This window comes from Dermochelys coriacea, chromosome 6 (assembly GCF_009764565.3).
Source record: "Dermochelys coriacea isolate rDerCor1 chromosome 6, rDerCor1.pri.v4, whole genome shotgun sequence".
Classification (NCBI taxonomy): domain Eukaryota; kingdom Metazoa; phylum Chordata; order Testudines; family Dermochelyidae; genus Dermochelys; species Dermochelys coriacea.
Genome location: NC_050073.1, coordinates 70907606 through 70932051, shown reverse-complemented (window position 1 = coordinate 70932051; position 24446 = coordinate 70907606). Strand labels below are relative to the sequence as shown.

The 24446-nt window shown below is 44.1% G+C and overlaps 1 protein-coding gene across 1 annotated transcript in view; it reads right to left on the bottom strand.

Moving 5' to 3' along the window:
- Positions 1-24282, bottom strand: part of LOC122460629 (formin-1-like) — a 29110-nt gene extending 4828 nt beyond the window's left edge. The window contains exon 1 of the mRNA XM_043516528.1: positions 24170-24282. The gene's annotated coding sequence lies outside the window, so the exon portion shown is untranslated. The remainder of the gene's footprint in view (positions 1-24169) is intronic.
- Positions 24283-24446: the final 164 nt, after the last annotated feature.

The window sequence follows — 24446 nt, the reverse complement described above, 5'->3', positions numbered from 1 at the left end:
AGAGTGGATTTCATAGTTTTAAATAGGGATAAAAAGGTGCCATCATTAAGTGAAAAGCTTGACCAACACATTTGTTTGTTGTCTGTTTTTCGTGACTGGCTAGATATTTTATTGCCAAAGTATGATATACTGATTGTGTGCTAACAGCACTACAGAAGCTACAGACACAGTAACTATATTATGCATCTAATTTAATATCCCCAAATTATAACCATTATATGATCAATTCCAGTTCAGCCTCATTTTCAAGTACACTTTAATTTTGTTCATATTCTCTAAATGACTAGTCTCCATCTGGGTTAGTGAAATCCAGAAAACCAGTAACTGTAAGGGAGCTCTAGCTACTACTGAACCAAGCAGATACTCTGCATCAAAGCTGCTGTTTACTGGCCAGAATGATGTTTTGTTACTCTACAATGAATGGATGGTTTTCCAACTTTCCCTGCTTCGGTATTCCATAAAACCTTTGCTTAGAGAAGCTGCCCCCACTTCAGCACACTATACAGTGAGAGGAATATTCCGCAAACATGCCCTTAAAGTCTTGGGTTCCCTTGTTCTCCCCTCAGCCAAAATTACAGTTTAAAATTTGTTTGTATTTTCTTGATATGTGCAGTAATGTGTATTCTGAATAATCTGCAGCTCCTAAGGATTTATGGAGTCTATTCAGACTTACAATTGTCTAGCAAGTAAAAAAATCTGGGCTTTCTAAATATTTAAAGGCATATTTGTACAATAGGATTATAGTGATCACCTAGCAGGTGAATGTGTTAAGAACGGATATTATATGTTCATATTTAGGCAGGCCATACTAGTAATTACAGCCTACAAAATATTTTCAGAAGTTATGAGGTATGTTTTAGATAATGACAGTTTTAGCCAGAGACCATCACAGTGGCTCCTAAACAGCATTTTAAAAATTCTCAGTTTATATATATTTTTTTAAATTAATTTTAAATGTTCAATTTTAAAAATGGAAAGTCATACACCTAAAGCCAAGTTAAAGTAATATTGGATTTGGGTGGAATACACATTAATCACATGGGTCAAAGTTATTAATAGATCTTAAGTATTTCAGTTGATATGATCCTTTACCAGATAAATGGATAATTTTCTATACTTCTATATGCAGAGAAAACTGAGGCACAACATTACATTAAGGACACTATCAGCATTAACCATGAATTGCTTTTCTTATGTTGGTTTAAGTCAGATATCACCTTCAAAGTACTCATTTAGTCTGCTATTCGGACAGGACTACACCATCTTAAAAGATTGTAACAGCATTGTGTGCACACAACTAGTGTAATAAGAAAGCACAGGATAACACTTTTGAATTTTGTAGGTTTGAAACTTTGCAGAGAACAAAACATTCTGAGGTTTTGGGTTAAGTGACAGTTGACAACTCCTACAGCCAGCTAATCAGAATAGAAGGGGCAAACATCAAGGGGGAGGCAGGAGAACATGATGATGCTATTAGGTAAAAAAGATGCAGAAAAAACGCTCAACAATTCTGTTGCCAATCTGCTCTTAAATTGCTATACCTAAATTGCTATACCACCACTAGCAATTGTCACTTACACATTTTGCAAAGGTACATATTAAGAGCAGGTTGTAAGAAGTTTTAAGCTTCTAGCATTCTAATGGGAAAAATAGTACCTGACACAAGATATTCATTAAAAATAGGGATCAGAAACCAAACTCACTGGAGAAACAGCTGAGAGAGAAGCTTGCTCTGTCATATACTCATTTTGCCTAAACTGTCAAAATGCAACAGGGTATCTTGGCTACATAAAGTGGAAGCTTTAGTGCTTATGAAAGTCAAGGACCAACCATACTTACAGGTAAGAACTGTATGAGGGGACACTGTGCAGGCTTCCGCATGCAACTCTGTTAAGTAACATATAATGGTATAATATCTACTCCTTCCCCTCCATCACCAAAAACAATTTTCAGAAGTCATTTGCTTCGTGTGGTTAGGAATGTATGTGCACAGTCCACTGTTACAATGGGGTGTTCAAGTAAAAAGGTGAAATGCACACTCAAGCATAATGACCTGGAAGTAGATGGAGACTGAAAGACATGGAGCAAAGAGGTGGCCTGGAAGCAGTGAGAAATGGTCGGAGGAGAAAGAACAACATCGCAGCAAGGAGCTAGGGGGAAATGGCAGCACAAGAGAAAACAAGATGACCAAATGATCCCAGGGTCCTGGAAGATTTTAAATCAAGTGATCTGTCGCATAAAAATTGAATGCTACATTGTGATACCAAACTTAGATCTTTCCTCAAGTGCAGTCGCTTACTTTCCTATTACTTCCTTTACTATTATTTCTTCAAATAATATAGAGATGGAAAATATTTCTTAAATCTAATCCTATCATCTCTTTGTACAGGATTCTTTTCTACATATTGTTTACTGGGCATACATGCAGACTGTGACCAAACTGTCAGGACATTTCTCCCGCTATACACTAAATTGTCCTCTGAGTTTCATCCTCCAACTTTAATTATTCTGTTTTGTGGCATCTGAAAGAATTATTCTGTATTGGTGATGTTACTTACAGACAGTTATATTTCTCTAAACTGTTATTCAGTCAAGCCAGGTATTTTTAGCTCTTTTAAAACTGTCCTTGTAAGCAAATCCCTTCAGCCCACTAATCATATTTATAACTCTTCTCTGAAACTCCCTCCAATCCACATTCATCTTTCTGAATTATAAAATGTCCAGAACTGAATGCAATATCATAGTAGTGGTTTTACCAGAGCCAGAGAGAACTGTTTACTGAACTCCATCCAACCTTCGTCTTCAGCCTGAAAAAAACACAAAAGAACACAGAGAATTGTGTGCCTTTGGAACTGCTAATCTTGTCATTTTCACAGACCAGTGGAGTAGTGTTTTCACACAAACAGTGCAGATGAAACTATTAGATTCTATCTGTAGAAATACTGTCACAACTGTGACAGGATATACTTTTTCTGTTCTCCATCACTGTGACTAAAATTATCTTGCTTGATATTGAAATTCCATGCATAATAGTGAAAACAAGAATCAAGATTTGTCTTTGTTCCTGGGAGGACAAAGGTTAGTAAAGGGTTTGGATGAGTAAGCTGTTTAAACAATAAAAGGTCAAAGTTTGAAACAAACTAAAACTATGTAAGTGGTAAGGGGAAATTTACAGACCCTTGATAGCTCCCCCTGCTTAAAAGAAGGAAGCTTCATCTCCATTATAACATCTTAGAGGAGACCAAAGTTTTTCTCGAAAATGCATCAGGAGGGGAAGAGTCAAGGACCAGGGGCCAGCCAATATTGGGAATCTGTTGGCATGATGGAAGAAGGATTATGAATTGGGATTACCAGCCATTGTTGAAGCTCCCCAAAGATGAACACTAACTGGGGAAAGAGGACTTGTCGCTCCTCCCCCCCCAACCCTCCATCCTGGGGATCGGAGCAGGCAATAGGAGGGAATTGGGGGGTGAGGTAAATAGCACCAAGAGAACCATATCAGGTGGGAAGGCAGAGAGAGGGGGGATCTGAGCAGGCAACAGGATGGAACTGAGGGATGGGGTAAATAGCACCAAGAGAACCAAATCAGGTGGAAAAGTAGAGAGAGATCTAATACCAAGAGATCCACACAATGGAAGGAGTACCCTTAACACCACACAGCATTTTTTGTGAAAAATATTGATGACTGAGCAAAGAATCTATGGAACATATAAACAGATCTTCATCGTCTTAGTAGCCTTCATCATATTTGCCATTTATATAATGCCACTCATGCCCAAGGGATCCCACAGTACTTTGCAGACTGCGCGCGCGCACACACACATACAAAACTTCACTCGCCAATGAAATGCAGCAACATCTAGGGTGGAATATGGCCACTAGAACACTATATGAGCTATTAATTATTATTTTTACAGTGTGACCAACTCTTATGATTTGTGTTATTCCTAAATTCCAGAATCATGATATTGCATGAGAATCTCAGCTTTCATTGAAGAAAAAAAAGGTATGTAGCCTTTATGGTTGCAAAGAAAAGTCTTGAAAAACATAAAGCTAGTGCACCATAAAGACTCAAAAGCCAGAACCCAAATAAAAAAAAATAACATTTATTATTTTTTAAAATCTCATGATTTTGGTGGGCCAGACTAATGATTTTTGAACATTTGGGGTGGCAGTACTGCATACAGCAACAGTGTATCCAACTCAAACAGCAAAAGGTTCTATGGACTTTTATGACCTCAGGTGGCTAGGATTTCTGCCTTTTGTCTCACCTGGATCACAGTGTCTCCAGCACACCATGCTGAAGAAATAAGGCTCAGGAAAAAAAAAAAAGGGAATGACCAACACCACTACCTAAAGCATCTTTGTTTTCACTTTGTGGGAATCTCACACCCACATACTACCAAGCCTCAATATGCTAAGCACACTTAATTCCGAAAAAAAAATCACAGCCCACAGTATGATGGATACAGACTACTCCTTTTCAAGAAGAACGTATGTCATCCTACAATTGTTAAACTACATTGCTAATTCTGACTCTAAAATTAATCAAGTGGGATAGAAATGAAATAGAACAAAGATCCAATTCATGAGTCAAATGAAAGTGAAATAATATATGAAGATATAATAATCCAACTATTTGTATTTACTAAACATACACTTTTTTGACAGATGTCAAACAGTATCTAACGGTCAATTCCTTCTCATTGCTAAAATGATCTTGATTCATACACACTCCATGAGGTTCTTGTAAACTACCATTTGACTTGCTCAGAACAAATATAGTGTCCATATTTTAAAAAGAGAAGAAAGAGAACCCAGGGAACTACAGACTGGTCAGCCTCACTTCAGTCCCTGGAAAAATCATGGAATAGGTCCTCAAGGAATCCATTTTGAAGTACTTGGAGGAGAAGAAGGTGATCAGGAACAGTCAGCATGGATTCACCAAGGGCAAGTCATGCCTTCTATGACGAGATAACTGGCGCTGTGGATATGGGGAAAGTGGTGGATTTGATATATCTTGACTTTAGCAAAGCTTTTGATACAGTCTCCCACAGTATTCTTGCCAGCAAGTTAAAAAAGTATGATCGGATGAGTGGACTATAAGGTGGATAGATAGCTGGCTAGATTGTCAGGCTCAATGGATAGTGATCAACGGCTCGATGTCTAGCTGGCAGCCGGTATCAAGCTGAGCACCACAGGGGTTGGTCCTGGGGCCAGTTTTGTTCAACACCTTTATTAATGATCTAGATGATGGGATGAATTGCACCCTCAGCAAGCTTACAGATGACACTAAATAGGGGGGAGAGGTAGATATGCTGGAGGGTAGGGATAGGGTCCAGAGGGACCTAGAGAAATTGGTGGACTGGGCCAAAAGAAATCTGATGAGATTCAACAAGGACAAGTGCAGAGTCCTGCACTTAGGACAGAAGAATTCCATGCACCGCTACAGGCTGGGGACCGACTGGCTAAGCAGCAGTTCTGTAGAAAAGGACCTGGGTATTTCAGTGGATGAGAAGCTGGATATGAGTCAGCAGTGTGTTGCCAATAATGCCAACAGCATATTGGGCTGTATTAGTAGGAGCACTGCCAGCAGATCGAGGGAAGTGATCGTTCCTTTCTATTCGACCTGGTGAGGCCCCATTTGGAGTATCGTGTCCAGTTTGGGGCCCCCCGACTGCAGAAAGGATGTGGACAAATTGGAAAGAGTCCAGCAGAGGGCAACCAAAATTATTAGGGGACTGGGGCACATGACTTATGAGGAGAGGAGGATGGAACTGGCTTCTTTAGTCTGCAGAAGAGAAGAGTGAAAGGGATTTGATAGCAGCCTTCAACTACCTGAAGTGGGGTTCCAAAGAGGATGGAGCTAGGCTGTTCCCAGTGGTGGTAGATGACAGAACAAGGAGCAATGGTCTCAAGTTTCAGTGGAGGTGGTCTAGGTTGCATATTAGGAAACACTATTTCACTAGGAGGGTGGTAAAGCACTGGAATGGGTTACCTAGGGAGATGGTGGAATCTCCATCCTAGAGGTTTTTAAGGCCCGGCTTAAAATGAGGGGACGCCTCATTTTTCTCAGAGTACTCCTGCCAGACCTGTGGTGCTTCAAGCCCCTTGGCCCAGAACATTTGGCGCAGTGAGCAGGGTACCCTGAGAAGCGATGCCGCTTTGGCCGAAGGTAGGGGAAGTGGGGAAGCTGTCGCTGTCCCTACAGCGCATACCAGGATGGCCCCTGACTGAGCGCTGGGGGCCGGTAGCGTGGATCATGGCCGGGTGGGCTGCCCCGGCGGATTGGCTGGAGTTTCAACAGACTGCGGGGGTTACACCCATGCAGCTGGTAGAGGGGTTACAATGGTTACGAGCGAACCAGCGCTCTGGGGCAGAGAGGCGGGCAATGGGGGAGCTAGGGTGGCTCCTTCTGACCGCCATCCGGGCCCAGGACGAGGAGGTGCTCCGCTTACAGCGGGCACTGGAAGGGAAGACTCAGGAATGCTCAAGAAGTTTTCTGCACATTTAAAATGAGTGAGTTGCAGGAAATTGTGAAGACATTCCGACAGGAGCCCAGGGAGAGCGTCCTGCAGTGGCTCGTGAGGGTCTGGGACAATGCGGGTAACACGGTTTTGTTGCTCTCTTATGAATTTCAACAGTTGGGGGTCCTATCGCAAGACTCTCAGGTATGTGCACAATTGACAAACCCGCTGTGGCTGCAGGCCGGGGGACAAGACATCGAAAACCCCTCTTTGTACCGCTGGCTGGCAGCTGCAGTGGAGGCGGCCTACCCCTCAGTGGGGGAGTTGGAGGCACAGGCGTGCCCCTGGAAGACTGTTCCGGAAGGGATGCAAGCCCTCTGACAATTGGGAATGGCCTGGGCTGTCTCCACGGGCAGGGAGATGGGGCCGGACGACGTACTGGTGACAAAATCGATTAAAGCCACAGTGTTACGCCTGCCCCTGATGAGTTAAAACCTTCCCTCCTCGCAGTTGTCATTGCAGAGAATGGGCACGTGGGAGACTTGGCAGCCACCCGTATGCAATTGGAAGCTGCCTGGGCGGGTGCTAGGCCAAGAGCCATACAGGCTGCGAAGGGGCAGCTAGGCTGGGGACAGGCGAAAGGGGAGTTGCGGGTGCCCCGGAAGATCTGGTGGCTAGATCTCTTGCAGGCTGGTGTCCCTCACGAGGAAATCAATGGAAAGCCGACAGCAGACTTATACAAGCGGTGGATGCAGCTGCCCCCTACCAAATGTAGTGCAGGAGGAAAAGGGGAGAAGAGTGTGAAGCAAACCAAGCCTGCGGAGCCCTCTGCTCCGCCAGCCGAGTGGAAACTGCCGCGCCCATACTGAGGGCATCGCAGGTTCTCCGTTCCATGTGTCGCGGCGGCCACACACGGAAGGGAGGCGGGGGACCAACGTCCCTATGTACCCCTAGCGATTCGCTGGCTGAGGGGAGGAGTCCAACACATGTTGGTGTTGATAGATACGGGCGCTAAGGTCACCATCTTGCATTCCGCGCAGACCCAGGGCCAAGCCACTGTCGTTAAAGACCTCAGAGGAGCGGAGACCCTGGCATATGAGGTTACTGTCACTCTGACCCTGGGGAAGGCTCCCCCGTTCTGGGCCACTGTTTTGGTTGCCACTATTGGAGAATACATACTGGGCATCGACATCCTGCGGGGTCGCTCTGTGGATACTCAGTACGGCCTCTTCATGTTTGGACATCCCCGGTATGTAAGTGTGCCTTGGGTACGGGAGGTACGGGCATTGACAATCCTACGGGACTCCCCCCGGTGGGAGCCTCTCCCAACTGCTGTTGTATCTAATCGACAATACCGCCTCCCTGGCAGAGAGGAGGAGATTACTCAGACGATCAGCGCACTGTTAGAGACCAAGATTATTCGGTCCACCTTAAGCCCGTACAATAGCCCCCTTTGGCCACTGCGGAAACCGGATGGGACTTGGCGTATGATGGTAGACTATCGCGAGTTGAACAGGGTCACCCCTCCGCTGACAGTCGTCGTGCCAGATATGGTGACCCTGATCAAGAACATCACGGCAGCTGCTTTGCCCTGGCATGCCAGAATTGACCTCGCGAATGCTTTCTTTTCTATTGCCATCGCCCCTGAGATTCAGGAGCAGTTTGCCTTTTCGTGGCAGGCCCGCCAATATACTTTCTATGTTCTGCCACAGGGCTGGAAGCACTCCCCAACTATTTGCCACCAGTTGGTGAGTGCCGACCTTGCCCGAATACGGCTGCCAGATGTGACCCGTTGTTACCATTACATTGATGACGTGCTGGTATCCGGCCCCTCCCGTGAACTGGTGGCGGATGCATTACACACAGTCGTAATCCCCCACCCCAGATGAAGAAAGAGTTGCATGCTTTCCTTGGTTTACTTGGGTTCTGGCGTGCCTTCATTCCTCATTTAGCTTTCCTCATGCAGCCTTTGCAGGCCTTGGTACGAAAGGCGGCACCCTGGCAATGGCAGCGGGTCCATCAAACTGCCTTTGACTTGTGTAAGGAGGCCCTGCTCACTCATGCTCGGCTCCACGCTCCCCAGCCTGGGGTCCCCTTCAAGCTCAAGGTCATCACGGGTGACGGACGTAGCCTCTTGGAGGCTATGGCAACAGGTAGGGGCCAAGCAAAAGGAACCGATTGGGTTCTGGTCCCGTACGCTGAAGGGGGCTGAATCCGGATACACTCCCCTGGAAAAAGCAAATCCTGACAGTGGTCTGGGTGTTGCAGGATACCGAACGCATAACGGGTCCCACCTCAGTCATCATGCGCATGCCCATTCCCCTGGGGCACTGGGTACGGGCGGAATCGGCCCAAACGAAGACAGGGGTTGCACAGAGCGCAACCCACTTTAAGTGGAAGCATTACTTGCAACCGTTCATGCTGTTGCCCTCCCTTTCTACCCCACATGCCCTGTTACTGGGGGCTGTCACGTTTGAGCATGTGCCCTCTCTCACGGAGGAGCTGCCTCCAGTGGAGGACCCCGTGCCCGCCTCTCCAGTAGAGGAGGCCCCCTCAGTGGGCCAACTGTCCACCAAGGAACAGGAATATGCATGGTTCATGGATGTGTCAGCAGTGTGCCCTTGTTGCCAAGAAGGCCAATGGCATTTTGGGATGTATAAGTAGGGGCATAGCGAGCAGATCGAGGGACGTGATCGTTCCCCTCTATTCGACACTGGTGAGGCCTCATCTGGAGTACTGTGTCCAGTTTTGGGCCCCACACTACAGGAAGGATGTGGATAAATTGGAAAGAGTACAACGAAGGGCAACAAAAATGATTAGGGGTCTAGAGCACATGACTTATGAGGAGAGGCTGAGGGAGCTGGGATTGTTTAGTCTGCAGAAGAGAAGAATGAGGGGGGATTTGATAGCTGCTTTCAACTACCTGAAAGGGGGTTTCAAAGAGGATGGCTCTAGACTGTTCTCAATGGTAGCAGATGACAGAACGAGGAGTAATGGTCTCAAGTTGCAATGGGGGAGGTTTAGATTGGATATTAGGAAAAACTTTTTCACTAAGAGGGTGGTGAAACACTGGAATGCGTTACCTAGGGAGGTGGTAGAATCTCCTTCCTTAGAGGTTTTTAAGGTCAGGCTTGACAAAGCCCTGGCTGGGATGATTTAACTGGGACTTGGTCCTGCTTTGAGCAGGGGGTTGGACTAGATGACCTTCTGGGGTCCCTTCCAACCCTGATATTCTGTGATTCTATGGATCAGCCTCCTATACAGCACAGGGAGCCAGGCAATGGCGGGCCATAGCCTATGCCCCCTATGCAGAAGTCGTGGCAATGGCTTCGGGAACGGCCGGCTCCAGCCAGTGGGCTGAATTGCGGGTCACCACCCTAGCAATTGAGGGCGCCCCACCATGGGTTTACCTTTATACGAACAGCTGGGTATTATACAAGGGCCTCCGGACCTGGATAACTGCGTGGGAGGTGAAGGGTTGGGAACTTGAAGGCCGACCCCTGTGGGGAGCGGCGCTCTGGCAGCAATTCCTGCGCTATGCCCGATGCACCCCTCTGGCCGTGCAACAGGTAGACAATTAAACAAAGGCTAAAACCTCCGAGGCCCACTGGAATGCGGCGGCCGATGCCATGGCGCGGGGGGAGGTCTTGCAGCTGGCGGAACGGTACCATGTGGAGGGTGGCCACCAAGGAGCCCGAGCAACGCAAATCACGGCCCTCCATCAAGGCGCCTCCCTGCCCTTGGTAGCCTGTCAGACTGTTCGTGCCAGTTGTCCGGTTTGCTCCCGCTTGACGCCCATTGCCCTACCGGGACCAACCGGCAGAATTTCTCGGGCTGCAGGTCCCTGTCAGGATTGGCAAGTGGACTTTATTGGCCCCTTGCCTCAAGAGCGGCGCTGGCAGCATGCCTTTACGGCTGTGGATACATATACTGGCCTGCTGTTTGTATACCCCAGCGCCACCACGGTCGCAGCCACTACGTTGGCTGCGCTACAGCAACTGTGCTCCTGCTACGGAACTCCCCGCACTCTACAAAGCGACCAGGGAACCCACTTTACGGCCCAGGCCGTACGGACTTGGGCCACAGATGTAGCAATAGATTGGCACTACCACCTTCCGTATATGCCTACAGCGATCAGCCTTATTTTGTGCCTGAACGGGCTCTTGAAGGATCAGATCCATTGCCTCACCCCCACCCATACGCTCCGCGGGGGGTCTGGAGTGCTGGAGCAGGCAGTCTGGCTACTCAACAATCGTTCATTGGATGGCCAGACGCCCTTCCAGCATCTGGTCTTTCTCCCTGTCATACATGCCCACCTACGGGTGAGTCTCATACAGGCGCCGGGTGTGATTGGCCCCACGCAAGGTGTAATTACCTTTTACGCACCACACCCTTATGTCCTGCAGCCCGGACAGGAGGTGAACCTCTGGTCCGCCCAGTCACAGCTCCAATGTGAGTCACCATGCTTATTTTTCATCACACCATTGATTTCAGGCTTACTATTTATTCCCCCATATTGGTTAAGTTTGGACCGCTCGTTGGGCGCCCTCTCTTGCACCAGCGCTGAAGCAGAGCCACTGCAATGGGAGCGAGGGGAGGCCCTGTGTAACCTGTTTCCTTTACTTCCCGCAGGCCTAGAAACCAGCGCCCCGAGCGAGACCGAGTGGCACATATTGGCTAACGTGTGGTGGACGGTACCGCAGCGGGAATCGCAAGCCCCCGTAGTCCTTACCACCGGGGAAGGCTGGGCATACATACTCCTGGAAGGGGAAGACTATCCCCGCATGATCTCGCTCTCCCGTTTGTCCCGGCGCTCCTTATGAGAATCACTGCTGAAGGAGCTGCTACCTCCTCCGTGAATGCCTGGTTGGTGTTAACCCAAAGTGCTGTAATTGCGACGTCATTTTGCTTACCACATACGTATGCTGTGGGTGCCGTGATGGAGACCTGTTTCATCGGTGTCTGCACAGACCTGACCCTCATCCAGCACTATTCCTTACTGAAGACAATTGATAAGACTATTACATATATGGATTTGTATGCTTTGGGCTGCCCATTTTGTTCAAGGCCTGCTTATTGGCCTTATTTGCCCTCTTGACTTGTATTTTTTTGCTGCCTTTGTGGCCATGGCCTAGTCTCCCAGTGCTGTGCGCAGTTTCCCCTCCGCACTGTATCCTCATGGTCCTTGACATCACTCGAGAAAGCGAGGGGAGGAGTGTAGGGGACTGCAGAAGACTTTGTTACGGCCTAGCTAGGGAATTTCCGCTTTCTCGAGTCAAGAGGTTACTGTAGGACATAGATAGTTACTGAAGGACACAGAAACATAGATAGTTACTGAAGGACACAGGAAAGCAGCTGGGATCGGTCCCCCTCTTTGGGAAGTACCTAATTCTATATTCATGAGCTGTTTTTGTGTAGTGCTTATTAATGCTGATTGTCTGCCCCTCGGTTGGACTCCGTCCCAGGCAGAGCTCCGGTGTGCTGGGTTCCCTGCCTCCATGACTGCAACACTTGGAGTCCCCGTTGCGGGTGAGTCACTAACCTTCAATAAAGCCAATAACTCACAGCTGTGTGTAAGCCTTGTTTTTCTCAGAGTACTCCTGCCAGGCCTGTGGTGCTTTGAGCACCTTGGCCCAGAACACATCCTAAGTACAGAACATACTTTTCTGCACAGTGCTTTTCAATGATAAACGTAATGAAAAAAGGGAACATTTTTAACAGATACTTCAACCTTGTCTTCAGTGCAATTCACTCCATTTTTCCGCACCATAGCAAAAAATGTGATCAATCAGGATGCCCACCAGTTTATTTCATTTCAAGACCAGCTCCTCAATTGTTCTGGCAAGATATTTGAAGATACCTATATCCTTTGTTGTGCCAGGTAGGCTATATGTAAGCTTGCAAGTTCCTCAGATAGTTATCTGATATCCATTATCAACACCTCACATCATTCTCAGTAGTTAGTCAGTGATATTTGAGCTTTCTTCCAGTGCTATCCTAAAACAAATATATTTTGTTGTAAGCTGAATATTTAGTTTTGCTTTGCTGCAGAGAGATTCAATCCTTTGTTTGTTGCCATAATATATTATTCAGTTTTTACTTTGTGTCTTTATCAGCACTTTACATATGGTCAGTTTTACTATTTCCCCTATAAGTTTCCCATTTTGTTCATGTTGGTTTTTCACTAAGGAACAGGGAAACAAAAACACTTTTAGAAAAATATAAAACTGATGGTAAAATCATAAAAAGTAATAGGGGAGATTCAAGTATTACAAAAATCTATATTTTAAAAAACCTTAACTATATTTCAGTTTGATTATGTCTTTTAAGCGGAACATTGCTGATTCATGCATCTCATAATAAACATCATTTGTATAGCACCTTAGGTCTCCATTACACTTCAGAGACAAAAAGACTCTGACATGCCCTTGCTTTGAGGGCTTCCTGTGTAAATTAGACATAAGACAGCAAGGGATGATATAAACAAAGGAGGACAAGGATTCCAACAGTAAAATATGGTGTGCTGTAAAAATGCCATCCTTGATATTTCTCTTTCTATCTCCTTTTTTTTAGTTAATTCGGTTAATTTGGATGGAAGTCAGTCCTCCATCACTAACTGCAAGAAGTGAACTTAGTCACAATTTTTTTTGTCAAAATGCTTTTTGAAAATTTCCACATTTTTGAAGTTTTTAGTTCTCCCCTAATCTCTTTCTCTCCCCACCCTTTCTTTCCTTTTCCACTATCTTTCTTTTTGCCATGAGCTGCAATAAAGTAAATAATGTCCAGAATTTTTCATCACTGTAATTTTTTTAATTTTCTCCAACTTTGGAAAAAGTTATGCAATAGCAGCATTATAGAATTTCATTTTTCTTTTTACCACACTGTAACTATTTCAAAGTTGGAAGTTTTGAAAAGTTAGATTGGATAAAGGGGAAAAAAATAAAATAAAATCCTGGCTATCATTCATTCTATTACTTTCAGTGGTGAAAAAGGGGAACAACATGGAAAAAATCTAGATTTTAAAAATTTCAGTCTTTGAAAACCAAAATTAAACAAATTTTGCTTTGTTTCTTAATGTGCCATCCAAAAATTTCATCTACAGCGATATTTCCTCATGAAAAATTTATTTTTTGACTAATCCTCATATGCAAAGGGAAAATTTTTGATTGAAAATTTTTAAATCAGCTGTTGTGCTGAGGCAGATTAGAAGGAGGAGAGTGTGAGGCTGCATGGATATAGGGTGAGGTAGGATGCCCTATGCAAGGGTGACATTAGAAAGTAGGGATCACTTCTAGGAGAAGACAACACAGGGAGCGTTAAAGCAAACTGAACTGGAAATGCACTGCAAGCTGAGTAGAGATGGTAACTGAAAGCTCTTATTGTAAATGGGGTCATCCAAAGACAGGGAATAGAAAAAAATTGGAAGGGCCCAATGACAATTAAATAAAAAGCAATGGGGTACAACCATATTTTTCTGGCCTATAAGAAAGAATTAATATCCATCATTCTTGCTTGTGTACAATCTTCTGCTGTAGTCTTTCCCCTGCATTTTACTTTCTCATTTTATTTCTCCTTTCGCCTACCCCTGTTGATTTATGCCTTCTTTAGTTTCTTTTTCAGCCTTCATCTTTTCCTGAACTCTTCCTTCCTTTACTATCTCTCTTTTACCCTCACCTCCCTCCTTTGCTCCACCACCTCACAATCAATCTTTTCAGCTTTCCAAGTCATCTAGTTTCACAAGGAAGCAGCTTTCAATCACATCAGAGGTCAGGTAGTAAAACACATTTTTATAGGATTTCTAGCACTCCCTTCAACCCCAGGAGCCTTAATGCCGCTAAGAATACATCTACACTAGCGCTGATGACTGTATACACGTCCATGTGCATGGCTGTGTCATAACCTGCTGTTGTCCACATCTAAACCCCAGAATCATATGTCTGAAGGCAAGCAGATGGTGAGCAAGCTAGCATGCTAGAGAAGCATAGGTAACTACATGCCTCAGGCTATGGCACAGCTCTATACCTGTGCCAGTTTGTGGTGTGGATGGGAGTAAGTGGTGTGTACAGGTCTCAAGTTTCAATAGGCCTCCACCCCCACAGTTCGAGTGCACTAAACCCTTTTCTTCCTGACCCTTATTCAGTTAATAAAGGTCCCTGTCTCCCTGTTTTCACCAGTAGTACCAAGCTGTACTGATTACATCAGTACAGTTTTGCGCCACACTTTTGATCAATATGAGTGAATGTGGATCCTTCTCTGAGACCAGCTGCCTGGCCCAGTGACCATACTAGTGGGTTGATGCATGTGTGGTGGGAGTATACCATCCTCCATGACACATCCCAGAGAAGCAGGAACATTCACCTCTCCTGGGATATTTCAGAAGCAAGAGCAGATGGGCATTAAGCAGACTCCAGCCTGGTGCCGGGAACACATCAAGCACTCGGGGCTCCTGTACAGGAGGGCAAAAGATTCCAACTGTCACTCTGGGAGGGCTCATCATACATGTCCCTTCTGTTAGCACCCAGTCCAGCTGATATCAAGGCTCTCAATACAGAGCCTGAAGTAACTAATGATGTTCTCCTCAATTCTACTGGCCTCATTGTCAGATGGGATGCTCACCAATGTTGCCTATGTTAACAGTTGTATTGTGTTTACTGCAGCCCTGCAAAAGTATTTTAGGCAGTTTACAGACACAAAAGGCTTATAACTGAAGGGCTCAATTCTGCAAACTGATCTCCAGGGGCAGAAACTTACTCCCACATTCAGCTCTGTTGACTTCACATGAGATTCTCTGCAAGAGCAAGGATCCTGTTTGCATGATGAGCCTCTAGACAGATAACACACCCACAGGAACTGGAGAAAGGATACCCAGTTTTTCCTTTTCCCCCCTGTCACAGTAACTCTCGAATTCTAGTTTAGATTTACAGTTCAGCCTTCATTCTTCCCTCTCCTAGTGCCCCAAATGTTTCCTTCCATGTTCTCTCACATGACCCTTTATCCTTCATCAGCACTTTATCCTTAGATTTCCCTTTGTACAGACTCCCTTTCCCATATTCTCAGAGATTGGGTCCATAGAGGTCAGAGAGATGCCAAGGCATGCTGCTGCTTCCGGATGAGAAGTCCTTTCTCCCTTTGGGTTGAGGCTTTATATGTTGCCCAGAGAGGTGTTTGGTGAGACTCCAGTTCCAGGTGTTGCCAGGAATACCACTTGTGGCTTATTGCCTTAGAGCAGTTCCACCACTTCTGGTGGACCCATTCTGCCCCTAATTCACTCCTGGTCATGGGGGAGTTTCTTTTTCTGGGAAGTTGGGTCTTTAATGCAGTGTTAGGAAGGAGACTGCTGGGGACATATTTACCCACAAAATACTTTGGAAGTACACAACAAGAGTTTCACTGGTAGGCTTTGTTATTTAAGGCATTGTTTACATTTAGTTATGCAAACTGACAAAGCACCGCTAGTGTAGGCAGAGTTATATTGTTATAGAAGTACTTATGCTGGCACAGTTTATTCTGATTCAATGACACACTGACATAAGCACTTTTAGACCACTGTAACTGCATCTACACTAGGGCTTGTACCAGCGTAGCTATGTTGGCAAAATAAATAAATAAATTTTCATACCCCTAATTGACATAGATATGCCCATAAAATGTTTACGTGTAGACCACCATATTAATCTCAATTCACTTGCAAGAGATTTGTTAATTTACCAGGTGCACCACTAGCTTCCCACTCCCACATTATCCCACTCCCTCCTTCACCCACCTCAACTTCACATCCCAGTTCATGTTCTCACAGCTTCTCCTCCCAATCCCAGCGCTCCCCACACAACCTTTTCTCAGGATCCCATCACATGCTCTCTCCTGCTCACATCCCACCAATCCCCTTTGTTCCAGTCCCTTCTCAGTCTCCCTCTCAGGCACCCCTAGCCCAGCTGCTACCCCCCCCCCCCCCAACCCTATATTCCAGTCAGGTTTTTTCCTTCTCCATCTGCCAGCCCGGGCACTAGCAGGAGCAGCATTGAGAGCTCGGGTGAGGCAGTCTCTCTGCTCTCAGTTTCTATTCCCAGCATCATAACAACCCCTGGCTGCCAAGAGGAACAATTGCAGCTAAAGTTCTGCTTCACTTCTGTACCATGCGCTGCAATATACCCAGTATAGGCAATATGTTCAGAGAATATAGCTGCTAATTTTCAGAGGCTCATAACTTGGCCAAATGTGGGTGGATTTTCGCAGGGATAGCAAAAAGCACATTCCTGATATCCTCAAGGGGTCAACAAAATGGTTTTAAGAATTTTCTAACACAGTCTAAACATTTTTTCCCAAAAAAATTCAGCTTGCGACACACCAGGCATGGAAAACGTCAAGTTCTATGCAATTGAAAATGGAATAATGGAAAGTATCAGCTCTGCCTATAATATTTAGACTGAATATCTGGAAAAATTTCATTACTAAAGTTTCTTTTGCAGGACTGCAGATGAAGCAATGAGAGGCCCACTTCTGGCAGCTGCTGAAAACCCCAGCTAACTAATCTAGGGCCTTGTTGCAAGTCCACGTATTGACCAGTAAGACTCTCTCTCTTTAAAGATGCCATGTCCCCAGCTAATTGGTACTGCAGCACCTCCTGGAGTGAGGCTGCCCTTGTAGCCCTACTACACAATTGCATTCTGGCTTCAAGGGACAGGGTGCTTTTCACCTTGCTTTGACTGATTTAAAATCCTTGACAAACATTAAATTCATCCTCATGCCATCCTTAACTGCATTTATCCCTGTTTTGCTTGTGGGATAACTAAGGAACAAAGATTGAGGAACATGCCCAAGATCACAAGGGATTTAGTGTCAAAGACAATATTAGAACTTGGAAGTTCCTGGCAACCAGTCTGTGTGCTGACCATATGCTGAAATTGTTAAAAGTTTCAAAACGCTTGAAATGCCTCTAGGCTAGAAGGGAGTATTTTTCAAAAATCTGGAAATGAAACTGATGTTATGATTATGTAATCCATTTTAAAATGAATGTGGGATTTGTTTCTCAACAACAGTATTAAATGGATATTCTGTGCGTTGCTGTTTATGATCTAGGGCAATAAATATGCTCTAATCAAAGGGAGTTTGAAAACAACTATGAAGTATTAATTCCCCTTCAATACATAAGCCAAATGCTCAAAATTGTAAGAGGCTTTGAAATGCAAAATGTATAGTCATTGCTGGGTAGATGCACAAGAGGAGCATGTGGACAATATTCAGCTGACCTCACAAATTGAGGCAAAAATTAATTACAGGCAAGAAGAAACATTTTTGCCTCTGGGTATGGATATATTAGAAAACATATATTAGTTACTATTCAGCTGATATTGCAAGTAACACAAACAAGATAAAAGTTGAATTAGACCTACTGCAACTGCTTGTACAGGCCTCTATCCATGTCTCAAATATAATCCTTTGTCTCCTGACAGAATGACTGTGTTATCAACAAAAGTAAAACAAAACAAAACAAAGAAGAGTGAATAAAAATCTGACACTTCTAGCAGAGAAAACAGTGTAAAACTGTACTATCCCATCTGGGAGGTTTTTTTAGTCCATTTGTAGAAAACTGTGTACTTCTGACTGGTTATTTTATTTGTCATTTCTGGTCAACTTACAGAAATCTATAAGTATATTTTACCAACACTATTACCTTCACCAAACTTTTAATCTCATAAAAAAGATATCCAGTTCATTTGGCAGGATCCATTTTCCATAAATCCATATTGATTGGTATTATATTACCTTCCTTCAATTCTTTATTAATTGAGCACCATATTAGCCATTCCATTATTTTGCCCGGAATCAGTGTCATGCTGGCAGGTCTATAATTACTGTGAGAAAGCTCTGTCCTTGCTTCCATGGGTACTGTGTTTCCTGGCGGATTTCGCTAGCCTCAGAGGCTCACTGTGACCCTCCACGTAACCCTTCTTTCTCTAGAGACAAGGGTCACAGTCTACTGAGCCATTTTCATCATAAGCCAGCGAGGGAGGTGAGGAGAAGTTATCCTTCCTTGCACAGTCTTTGTTGTCTCCCAGTCTCAGTGATTAATCAGGGGGCAAAGGTGGGGGGTGGGGAGCCCGGGCCCACCCTCTACTCCGGGCTCCAGCCCAGGGACCCTAATAGTATCAGCTATGGTAGCTCACCTTTTAGAAACATGACATGTGCAATTCCCTGGGCTACTTCCCCCACAGCAGCCCTCACTTCCTCAAGCTCCACTTCTCCCTTACCTCAGGGCCTCCTTCCTTCTGCCTGATATGGTGTGTACTACTCAGCCTCTCCAACCGCACAACTTCTTCCCACAACTCCTGACATGCACAGCCACCTGACTAAGTGGGAGGCTTTTAACTAGTTTCAGCCAGCCCCTGATTGGCTTCAGGTGTCCCAATCAACCTAGCATTCTCCCTGCCTTCTGGAAAGTTCTTAATTGGCCCCAGGTGTCTTAATTGACCTGGAGCAGCTGCCATTTCACTTATCCTGATACCAGGGATTTGTTTAGCCTGGAGCTAATATATCTATCTCCCACTACTCTTCCATAGCCATCTGGCCTTGCCCCGTCACATTACCTACGTCATTCCGTTTACCCATTTAATATATTACCACAATATTAGTTTTCTTCTAATCTTCTGAAACTTCCCGTGTGTTCCTAGAGTTATTGAACAGCAACCCCAGCAAGCTCCTTGGCCAGCTCTTTTAAAAATTCTTGAATGTAAATTATCCAGACCTACTGATTCTTAAATGTCTAACTTAGTAGCTGTCGTTTGACATCCCTTTCAGTTACTATTGTAATGTAAACTATTTCATTATATGATTTGACCACATCTGTTTTTTTCGTAACCACAGAACAAGAATATTTATCGAACATGGCAGCCTTTTCTGCATTATTATTGATGTTATTATTATTATTCCCTCTAGTAATTGACCAATACTTTTGTTAGAATTCTTTTAGTTAAAACATAAGAACGGCCATATTCTTTGTGTCCTTTTGCATCCCTTATTAATTTTCTACAATTTCTAGCTTCTAATTTATATTTATTACTACCAATTTCCCATCCCCCTTCATTTTTTTTAAGATGACTATTTCGCCTCTAAGGCAGGTTATTTTTTAAAGTAGTGTGGCCTTCTTTCTTGATTGTAGCATTGAGTAAAATACTTTAACAATTTCCAATCATTCACAATTTTTCTGTTTAAATTCTTTCTCCCAACTGATTTGGCTCATAAATGTTTTTGGCTTTGAAAACTAGCCTTTAAAGCATCAACTATATATATTACTGGGTTGGGCTTTATTCTATTTGTACATAATAAACATGGTTAACTCATGATCACTTGTACATAAGTTACCACTAATTTTTAGTTCTATGATCAATTCCTCTTTATCTGTCAAGATGAGGTCTAATATATAGAATTCCCTCATGTTGGATGCAATGCTTCTTAAGTTAGGAAATGGTCATCTATAATATTTAGAAATTCCAAAGATGTTTTAGTACTGGCAGTATAAAACCTCCAGCATATGTCACTCAGATTGAAGTCCCCTACAATCAAACAGCTTTTTTCCTACACAACATAGATAAGGTGCTTAAGGAGCTGGCCATCCTGTCTCCTAGTATGATTTGGCAGTCAGCAGCAGACACCAACTAACACCCCAACACCAACAACTAACACTTATTGATCCATAAGCTTTCAAGATCATTTTCTTACAAGGTATCAGTGACTCAGAAACAGGTAATGTTATTTCTGACAGAGTGCCACTCCCTCTCCCTGATTGCTCACTTGATCATTCCTAAATAGGTTATAACTATTTTGAAGTATCAGAGGGGTAGCCGTGTTAGTCTGGATCTGTAAAAGCAGCAAAAAGAATCCTGTGGCACCTTATAGACTAACAGACGTATTGGAGCATAAGCTTTCATGGGTGAATACCCACTTCGTCGGATACATGTAGTGGAAATTCAGGTTTCAGTAAAGCCAACTAAGTCGAATTTATGCTCATAAATGAGCAATTCCAATTTCTCTTGTTTGTTTCTCAAACTTCTAGTATGAGAGCATCAGCAATTTGTTCCTTCAGTTGTTCCTTCTTTTTGCCCTCCCCTTTTGTTATTAATTCAGTGCCATCCTGACTTGTCAACCTGTGCCCGGGGAGATTGGTTTCCCTTTTATTGAGATGGAGGCCATCCAAACTGTTCATCCCCCTCTCCCCATGGAAGATGGACCAGTGTTCGACAAAATCAAACCCCTCTACTTTATACCACTTATCTAGTCAGTGGTTCACTTCCAGAATTTTCTGACCACCTCTCAAAGCGAGGGAAGAATGTTACTCTGAGGGGATCTACTCTGAGGGAATCTAGCTACCATCTCCAACTACAGAGAGCTGTAAGATCTGTTGTTGTAGAAGAAAGCTGGGCAGGGTAGGGCCCTGAGTTGTTCACCTGATCAGGAATAATAGTAATGGTAAGTACAGAGTTTCCTGTTTATGTTTGCTTGGTATGGAGGGACAATAGTATTCCAAAGTGTGTCATTAAAACGACATACCAGCCCCTAGATTATGCTTATCCCTAAACGACTCAATGAAAAAACATGAAAGTACAGTAAGCCTGTCAGCCACCACCAGCAAATGCCAGCTATAAAAAGCAATGATGAGTAGCGGAAAACAGAAAGTGAAGTGGGAATAAAGGAACAAGTACATTGATGCAATCCTAATATAATTGTACACACACTTAGCGCTCATACTCCAGTTACCAAGTCCACAAAACATAAGCACATTATAGCCCTCTGATAGCTGCATGGCACAGGCAAAAGGACTCCCTATTTCCTATTAAAAAGATCTTTGGCCCTTTTATTTCACTGCTTATCAAAGTAACAAAAAAAGTCAATAGAATATAGTCTACAAACACAAGTTATGTAATTGATTAAGTATGGTCATATACATAGAAGTCATAAGATCAGAGCTTAGTTCATTCAACAGAAGAATGCTCTTCCATGTATACCAGTTCCTGCCAAAATGGATGAAGTAGGATTAAAGCTAACAAACACATTTGTGAAAGTGCTGGGGGAGGAGGGTGAGAAAGTAATTCTTGGAAGAGGTAGTACTAGAAGTTCATATAACAATAGGAATGTTTTTCTACTCACCCCTTACATAAATACTGCATACTAAATACATTTTCTTTAAGTCAGAACGATGGCTCCTCTTAGAACCTTCAATTAAAAAAAGGATTGGGGTTTATTACAATGTTATTTCACAGCCTGGGGTTCTGATCCTATAAACACTTATGCACATAAGTATCTTCAGAATTTAGAAAAGATTTCCTCATTAAAGACCTGAGATTATATTAACCCTTTACATTGACATGTATTCAGTAACAATATTTGAAAGGTTGAAGTGTTCTTTGCCATTGGGGCTGCAGGAACTGTCATTCTTTGCCTAGTTGATGACACAAAACAATGCATCAGCATTCTCATTCTGTGTGTCAATCTGATCAGCTTTCCCACATCTTTGTAATATTAAATGGTTCCGTAATTTTTTAGTAAGAGTTTACACTTGTTGTTTAGTTTAGTAAGAGTTGGCATCGTTATTAATTTATTTCAATAAAGCTAATATGTCTGAGCAAGTCATTATCTTTGACATTTATCCACTCCTCCTTGTGGCCTCGTCTAGTTGTGAAACTTCTAAAGAGTTGGGTTCCTTTCTGTGAACCCTACTAGTCTGAGTGCACAGGGACTGCCAGGGCTCCTGCACACCTTGTAAAGGGGAAGGGACTGAGATAAAGCTCTGTATTAGGACAATGAGTCATTTATATGCTGTGCTTTTTTTTTTGAATTGTTCAGCTGAGAAGTGTTTCTAGGATATTCTCATTTTTCTTTCAAACATTTGACTAAATGTGGGGGCATAATGTTCACAGAAATATTTTACTTTTATCCATGCTTCTATAGGTATGTATGCCTCCATCCTAACATACTTTCCAAAAGTGTTAAGAAACCCTATGCCAACTGCTAACTTCTCACTATCCAGTTAATATAGATATGCACACATAGCTGTGCACTTTGCAAGCTTTGTGAAAAAATGTATTCCAGGTGCAGAGAACCTGATTTTCAAGGGGTCATATCTCAGTCAAGTCAAAATGAATTTTCACTGGAACCTTAGAAGGTACTTCTCAAAAAGGGCCAATTTCATATCAAATATCGACTTCCTAGCCTCAGACATTTTGGTTGGAAAGCCGTTAAAAAGAAAGAAAGAAAGTAGTAGATTTTTATTTTCTAATAATGAAACACTGACACTTTTGCCTCCCTCCCATTTTCCCTCTAATCAAAAATGGCTGAACAGTTTCTGCTGAAACTTGCCAAAATAAACATATTCATCTCCAAGCAGAGGCCAAATTAGGATTATTTCTGCCTGAAAGATAAAAATTTCAGAAAGTTACATCTGTTTAACTTAATTTTTATACTTGCTTGTGTTATTGATATAGTTCTACAAATAAGACTTGTTCATGTATTATTATACAATTACAGTTAATACTTAGCACAGGCATAGCACTCCTCAAAGTGTTCTATGCACAATCAGATAATGGACGCTTTATGATGCTCAGTAATATTAGATAGGATTTGGATCATTTTTTCCCCACTGTCTGTTGACTAAATAATTGTTTTTCATTAGGTCATCTTTAAAGAGGTCCTAAAAAGCAAGGAAACGTTGTTACTCCCCAACACCCACACAGGCTTCACAGATGAAGAGCCAGCCTAAGTCAATTGCACAAAGCCATATGACACAGCAGCAGAACTAGGATTTAGAACTTGGGTATTTCTGGTCCCCAGACCAATGCTCTGGCCACTGGAACAATGTCTCAAATGATATAATATGATATAATAGCGTGCCTCAGAAAGGAGAATCTATTTTAATTACCTGCATACACATAGCCTTTGACATATGTGCGTTAGGAAGACCCCAGGGTAGACAAATGATAATGTTTTGCCAATAAATTGTTGATACACACAGTTTCTTCTGTTTTGTTTTGTTTTTTTTTTTGGCCTCTTAATTAAAAAAAAATCAGAGAAAACAAAGTTATGGGACAGTATATACAGTACACCAGGAATTTGTATATAACCTTACACAGGACAGAGTTGAGCAGTCTCCTATTTTCTACGGTGGTTCCTCCCAAACTCTACACATTGAGGAAAACAGATTGTTTGAATGCTGTAAACATTAATCATGTGCCTTCTAGTCACCCACCCTCCCCAGTGCATGAAGAGATTTGCATCCATCAAAGCCCGCTATAGGGGGAACTTGTAACCACCCCCCAGTCCAAGCCTTGCTGCATCCGTCTTGCAGCAGGAGAAGAGGGAAGGGACCTCACACAATTCTGACTGTTTTCAGAAACAAACCAAAATAACCCAGCGACATCTTGCCTTAATACAGCTGGTAGGAGGTGGGGAGAACTAACAGGGCTGCAAGGGGAACTGCTAAAGGCAAGAGAGAAATCCCCGCTTCTGCCTCTGCCCAGGAGCTATTTATAAAGCAGCCGCAGCCGCAGCAGCTGCAGGAGGAGAGAGCTGGCAATAAAGATTTTCTCTCCCCCTTGTGTTCTGCACTCGCGGGGAGACTGCGAATAAATCCGAAGTTTCTTTCAGGCGAGCGGAGACGCTGCCGGGAAGCTGAGGGACAGAGCGGAGCAGGCAGACGGACGAAGGGTTGTTACCTTGGAAGACGCGCAGTCCTCGGCTCGGCTGCTGCTGCTCCGGCAGGTGCAGAGAGGCGCTGCCTGGTCCCGTGGCGGCGGCTGCCCGCGCGCTGATCCCGCTCCTCTCCTCCCCAGGGTGACCGCTGCTGCTGCCGCCTGCCCCCGTCCCGCCTGCCGAGCTCATTCGCAGCACCGGAGGCCGCGCGGGGCAGCTCCACAGAGAGGGGCAGCGCCAGTGCCAGGGCAGCTGCCTCAAGCCTCGAGCCCCTGGCTTGACGCGGGCGCCAAGCGGCGC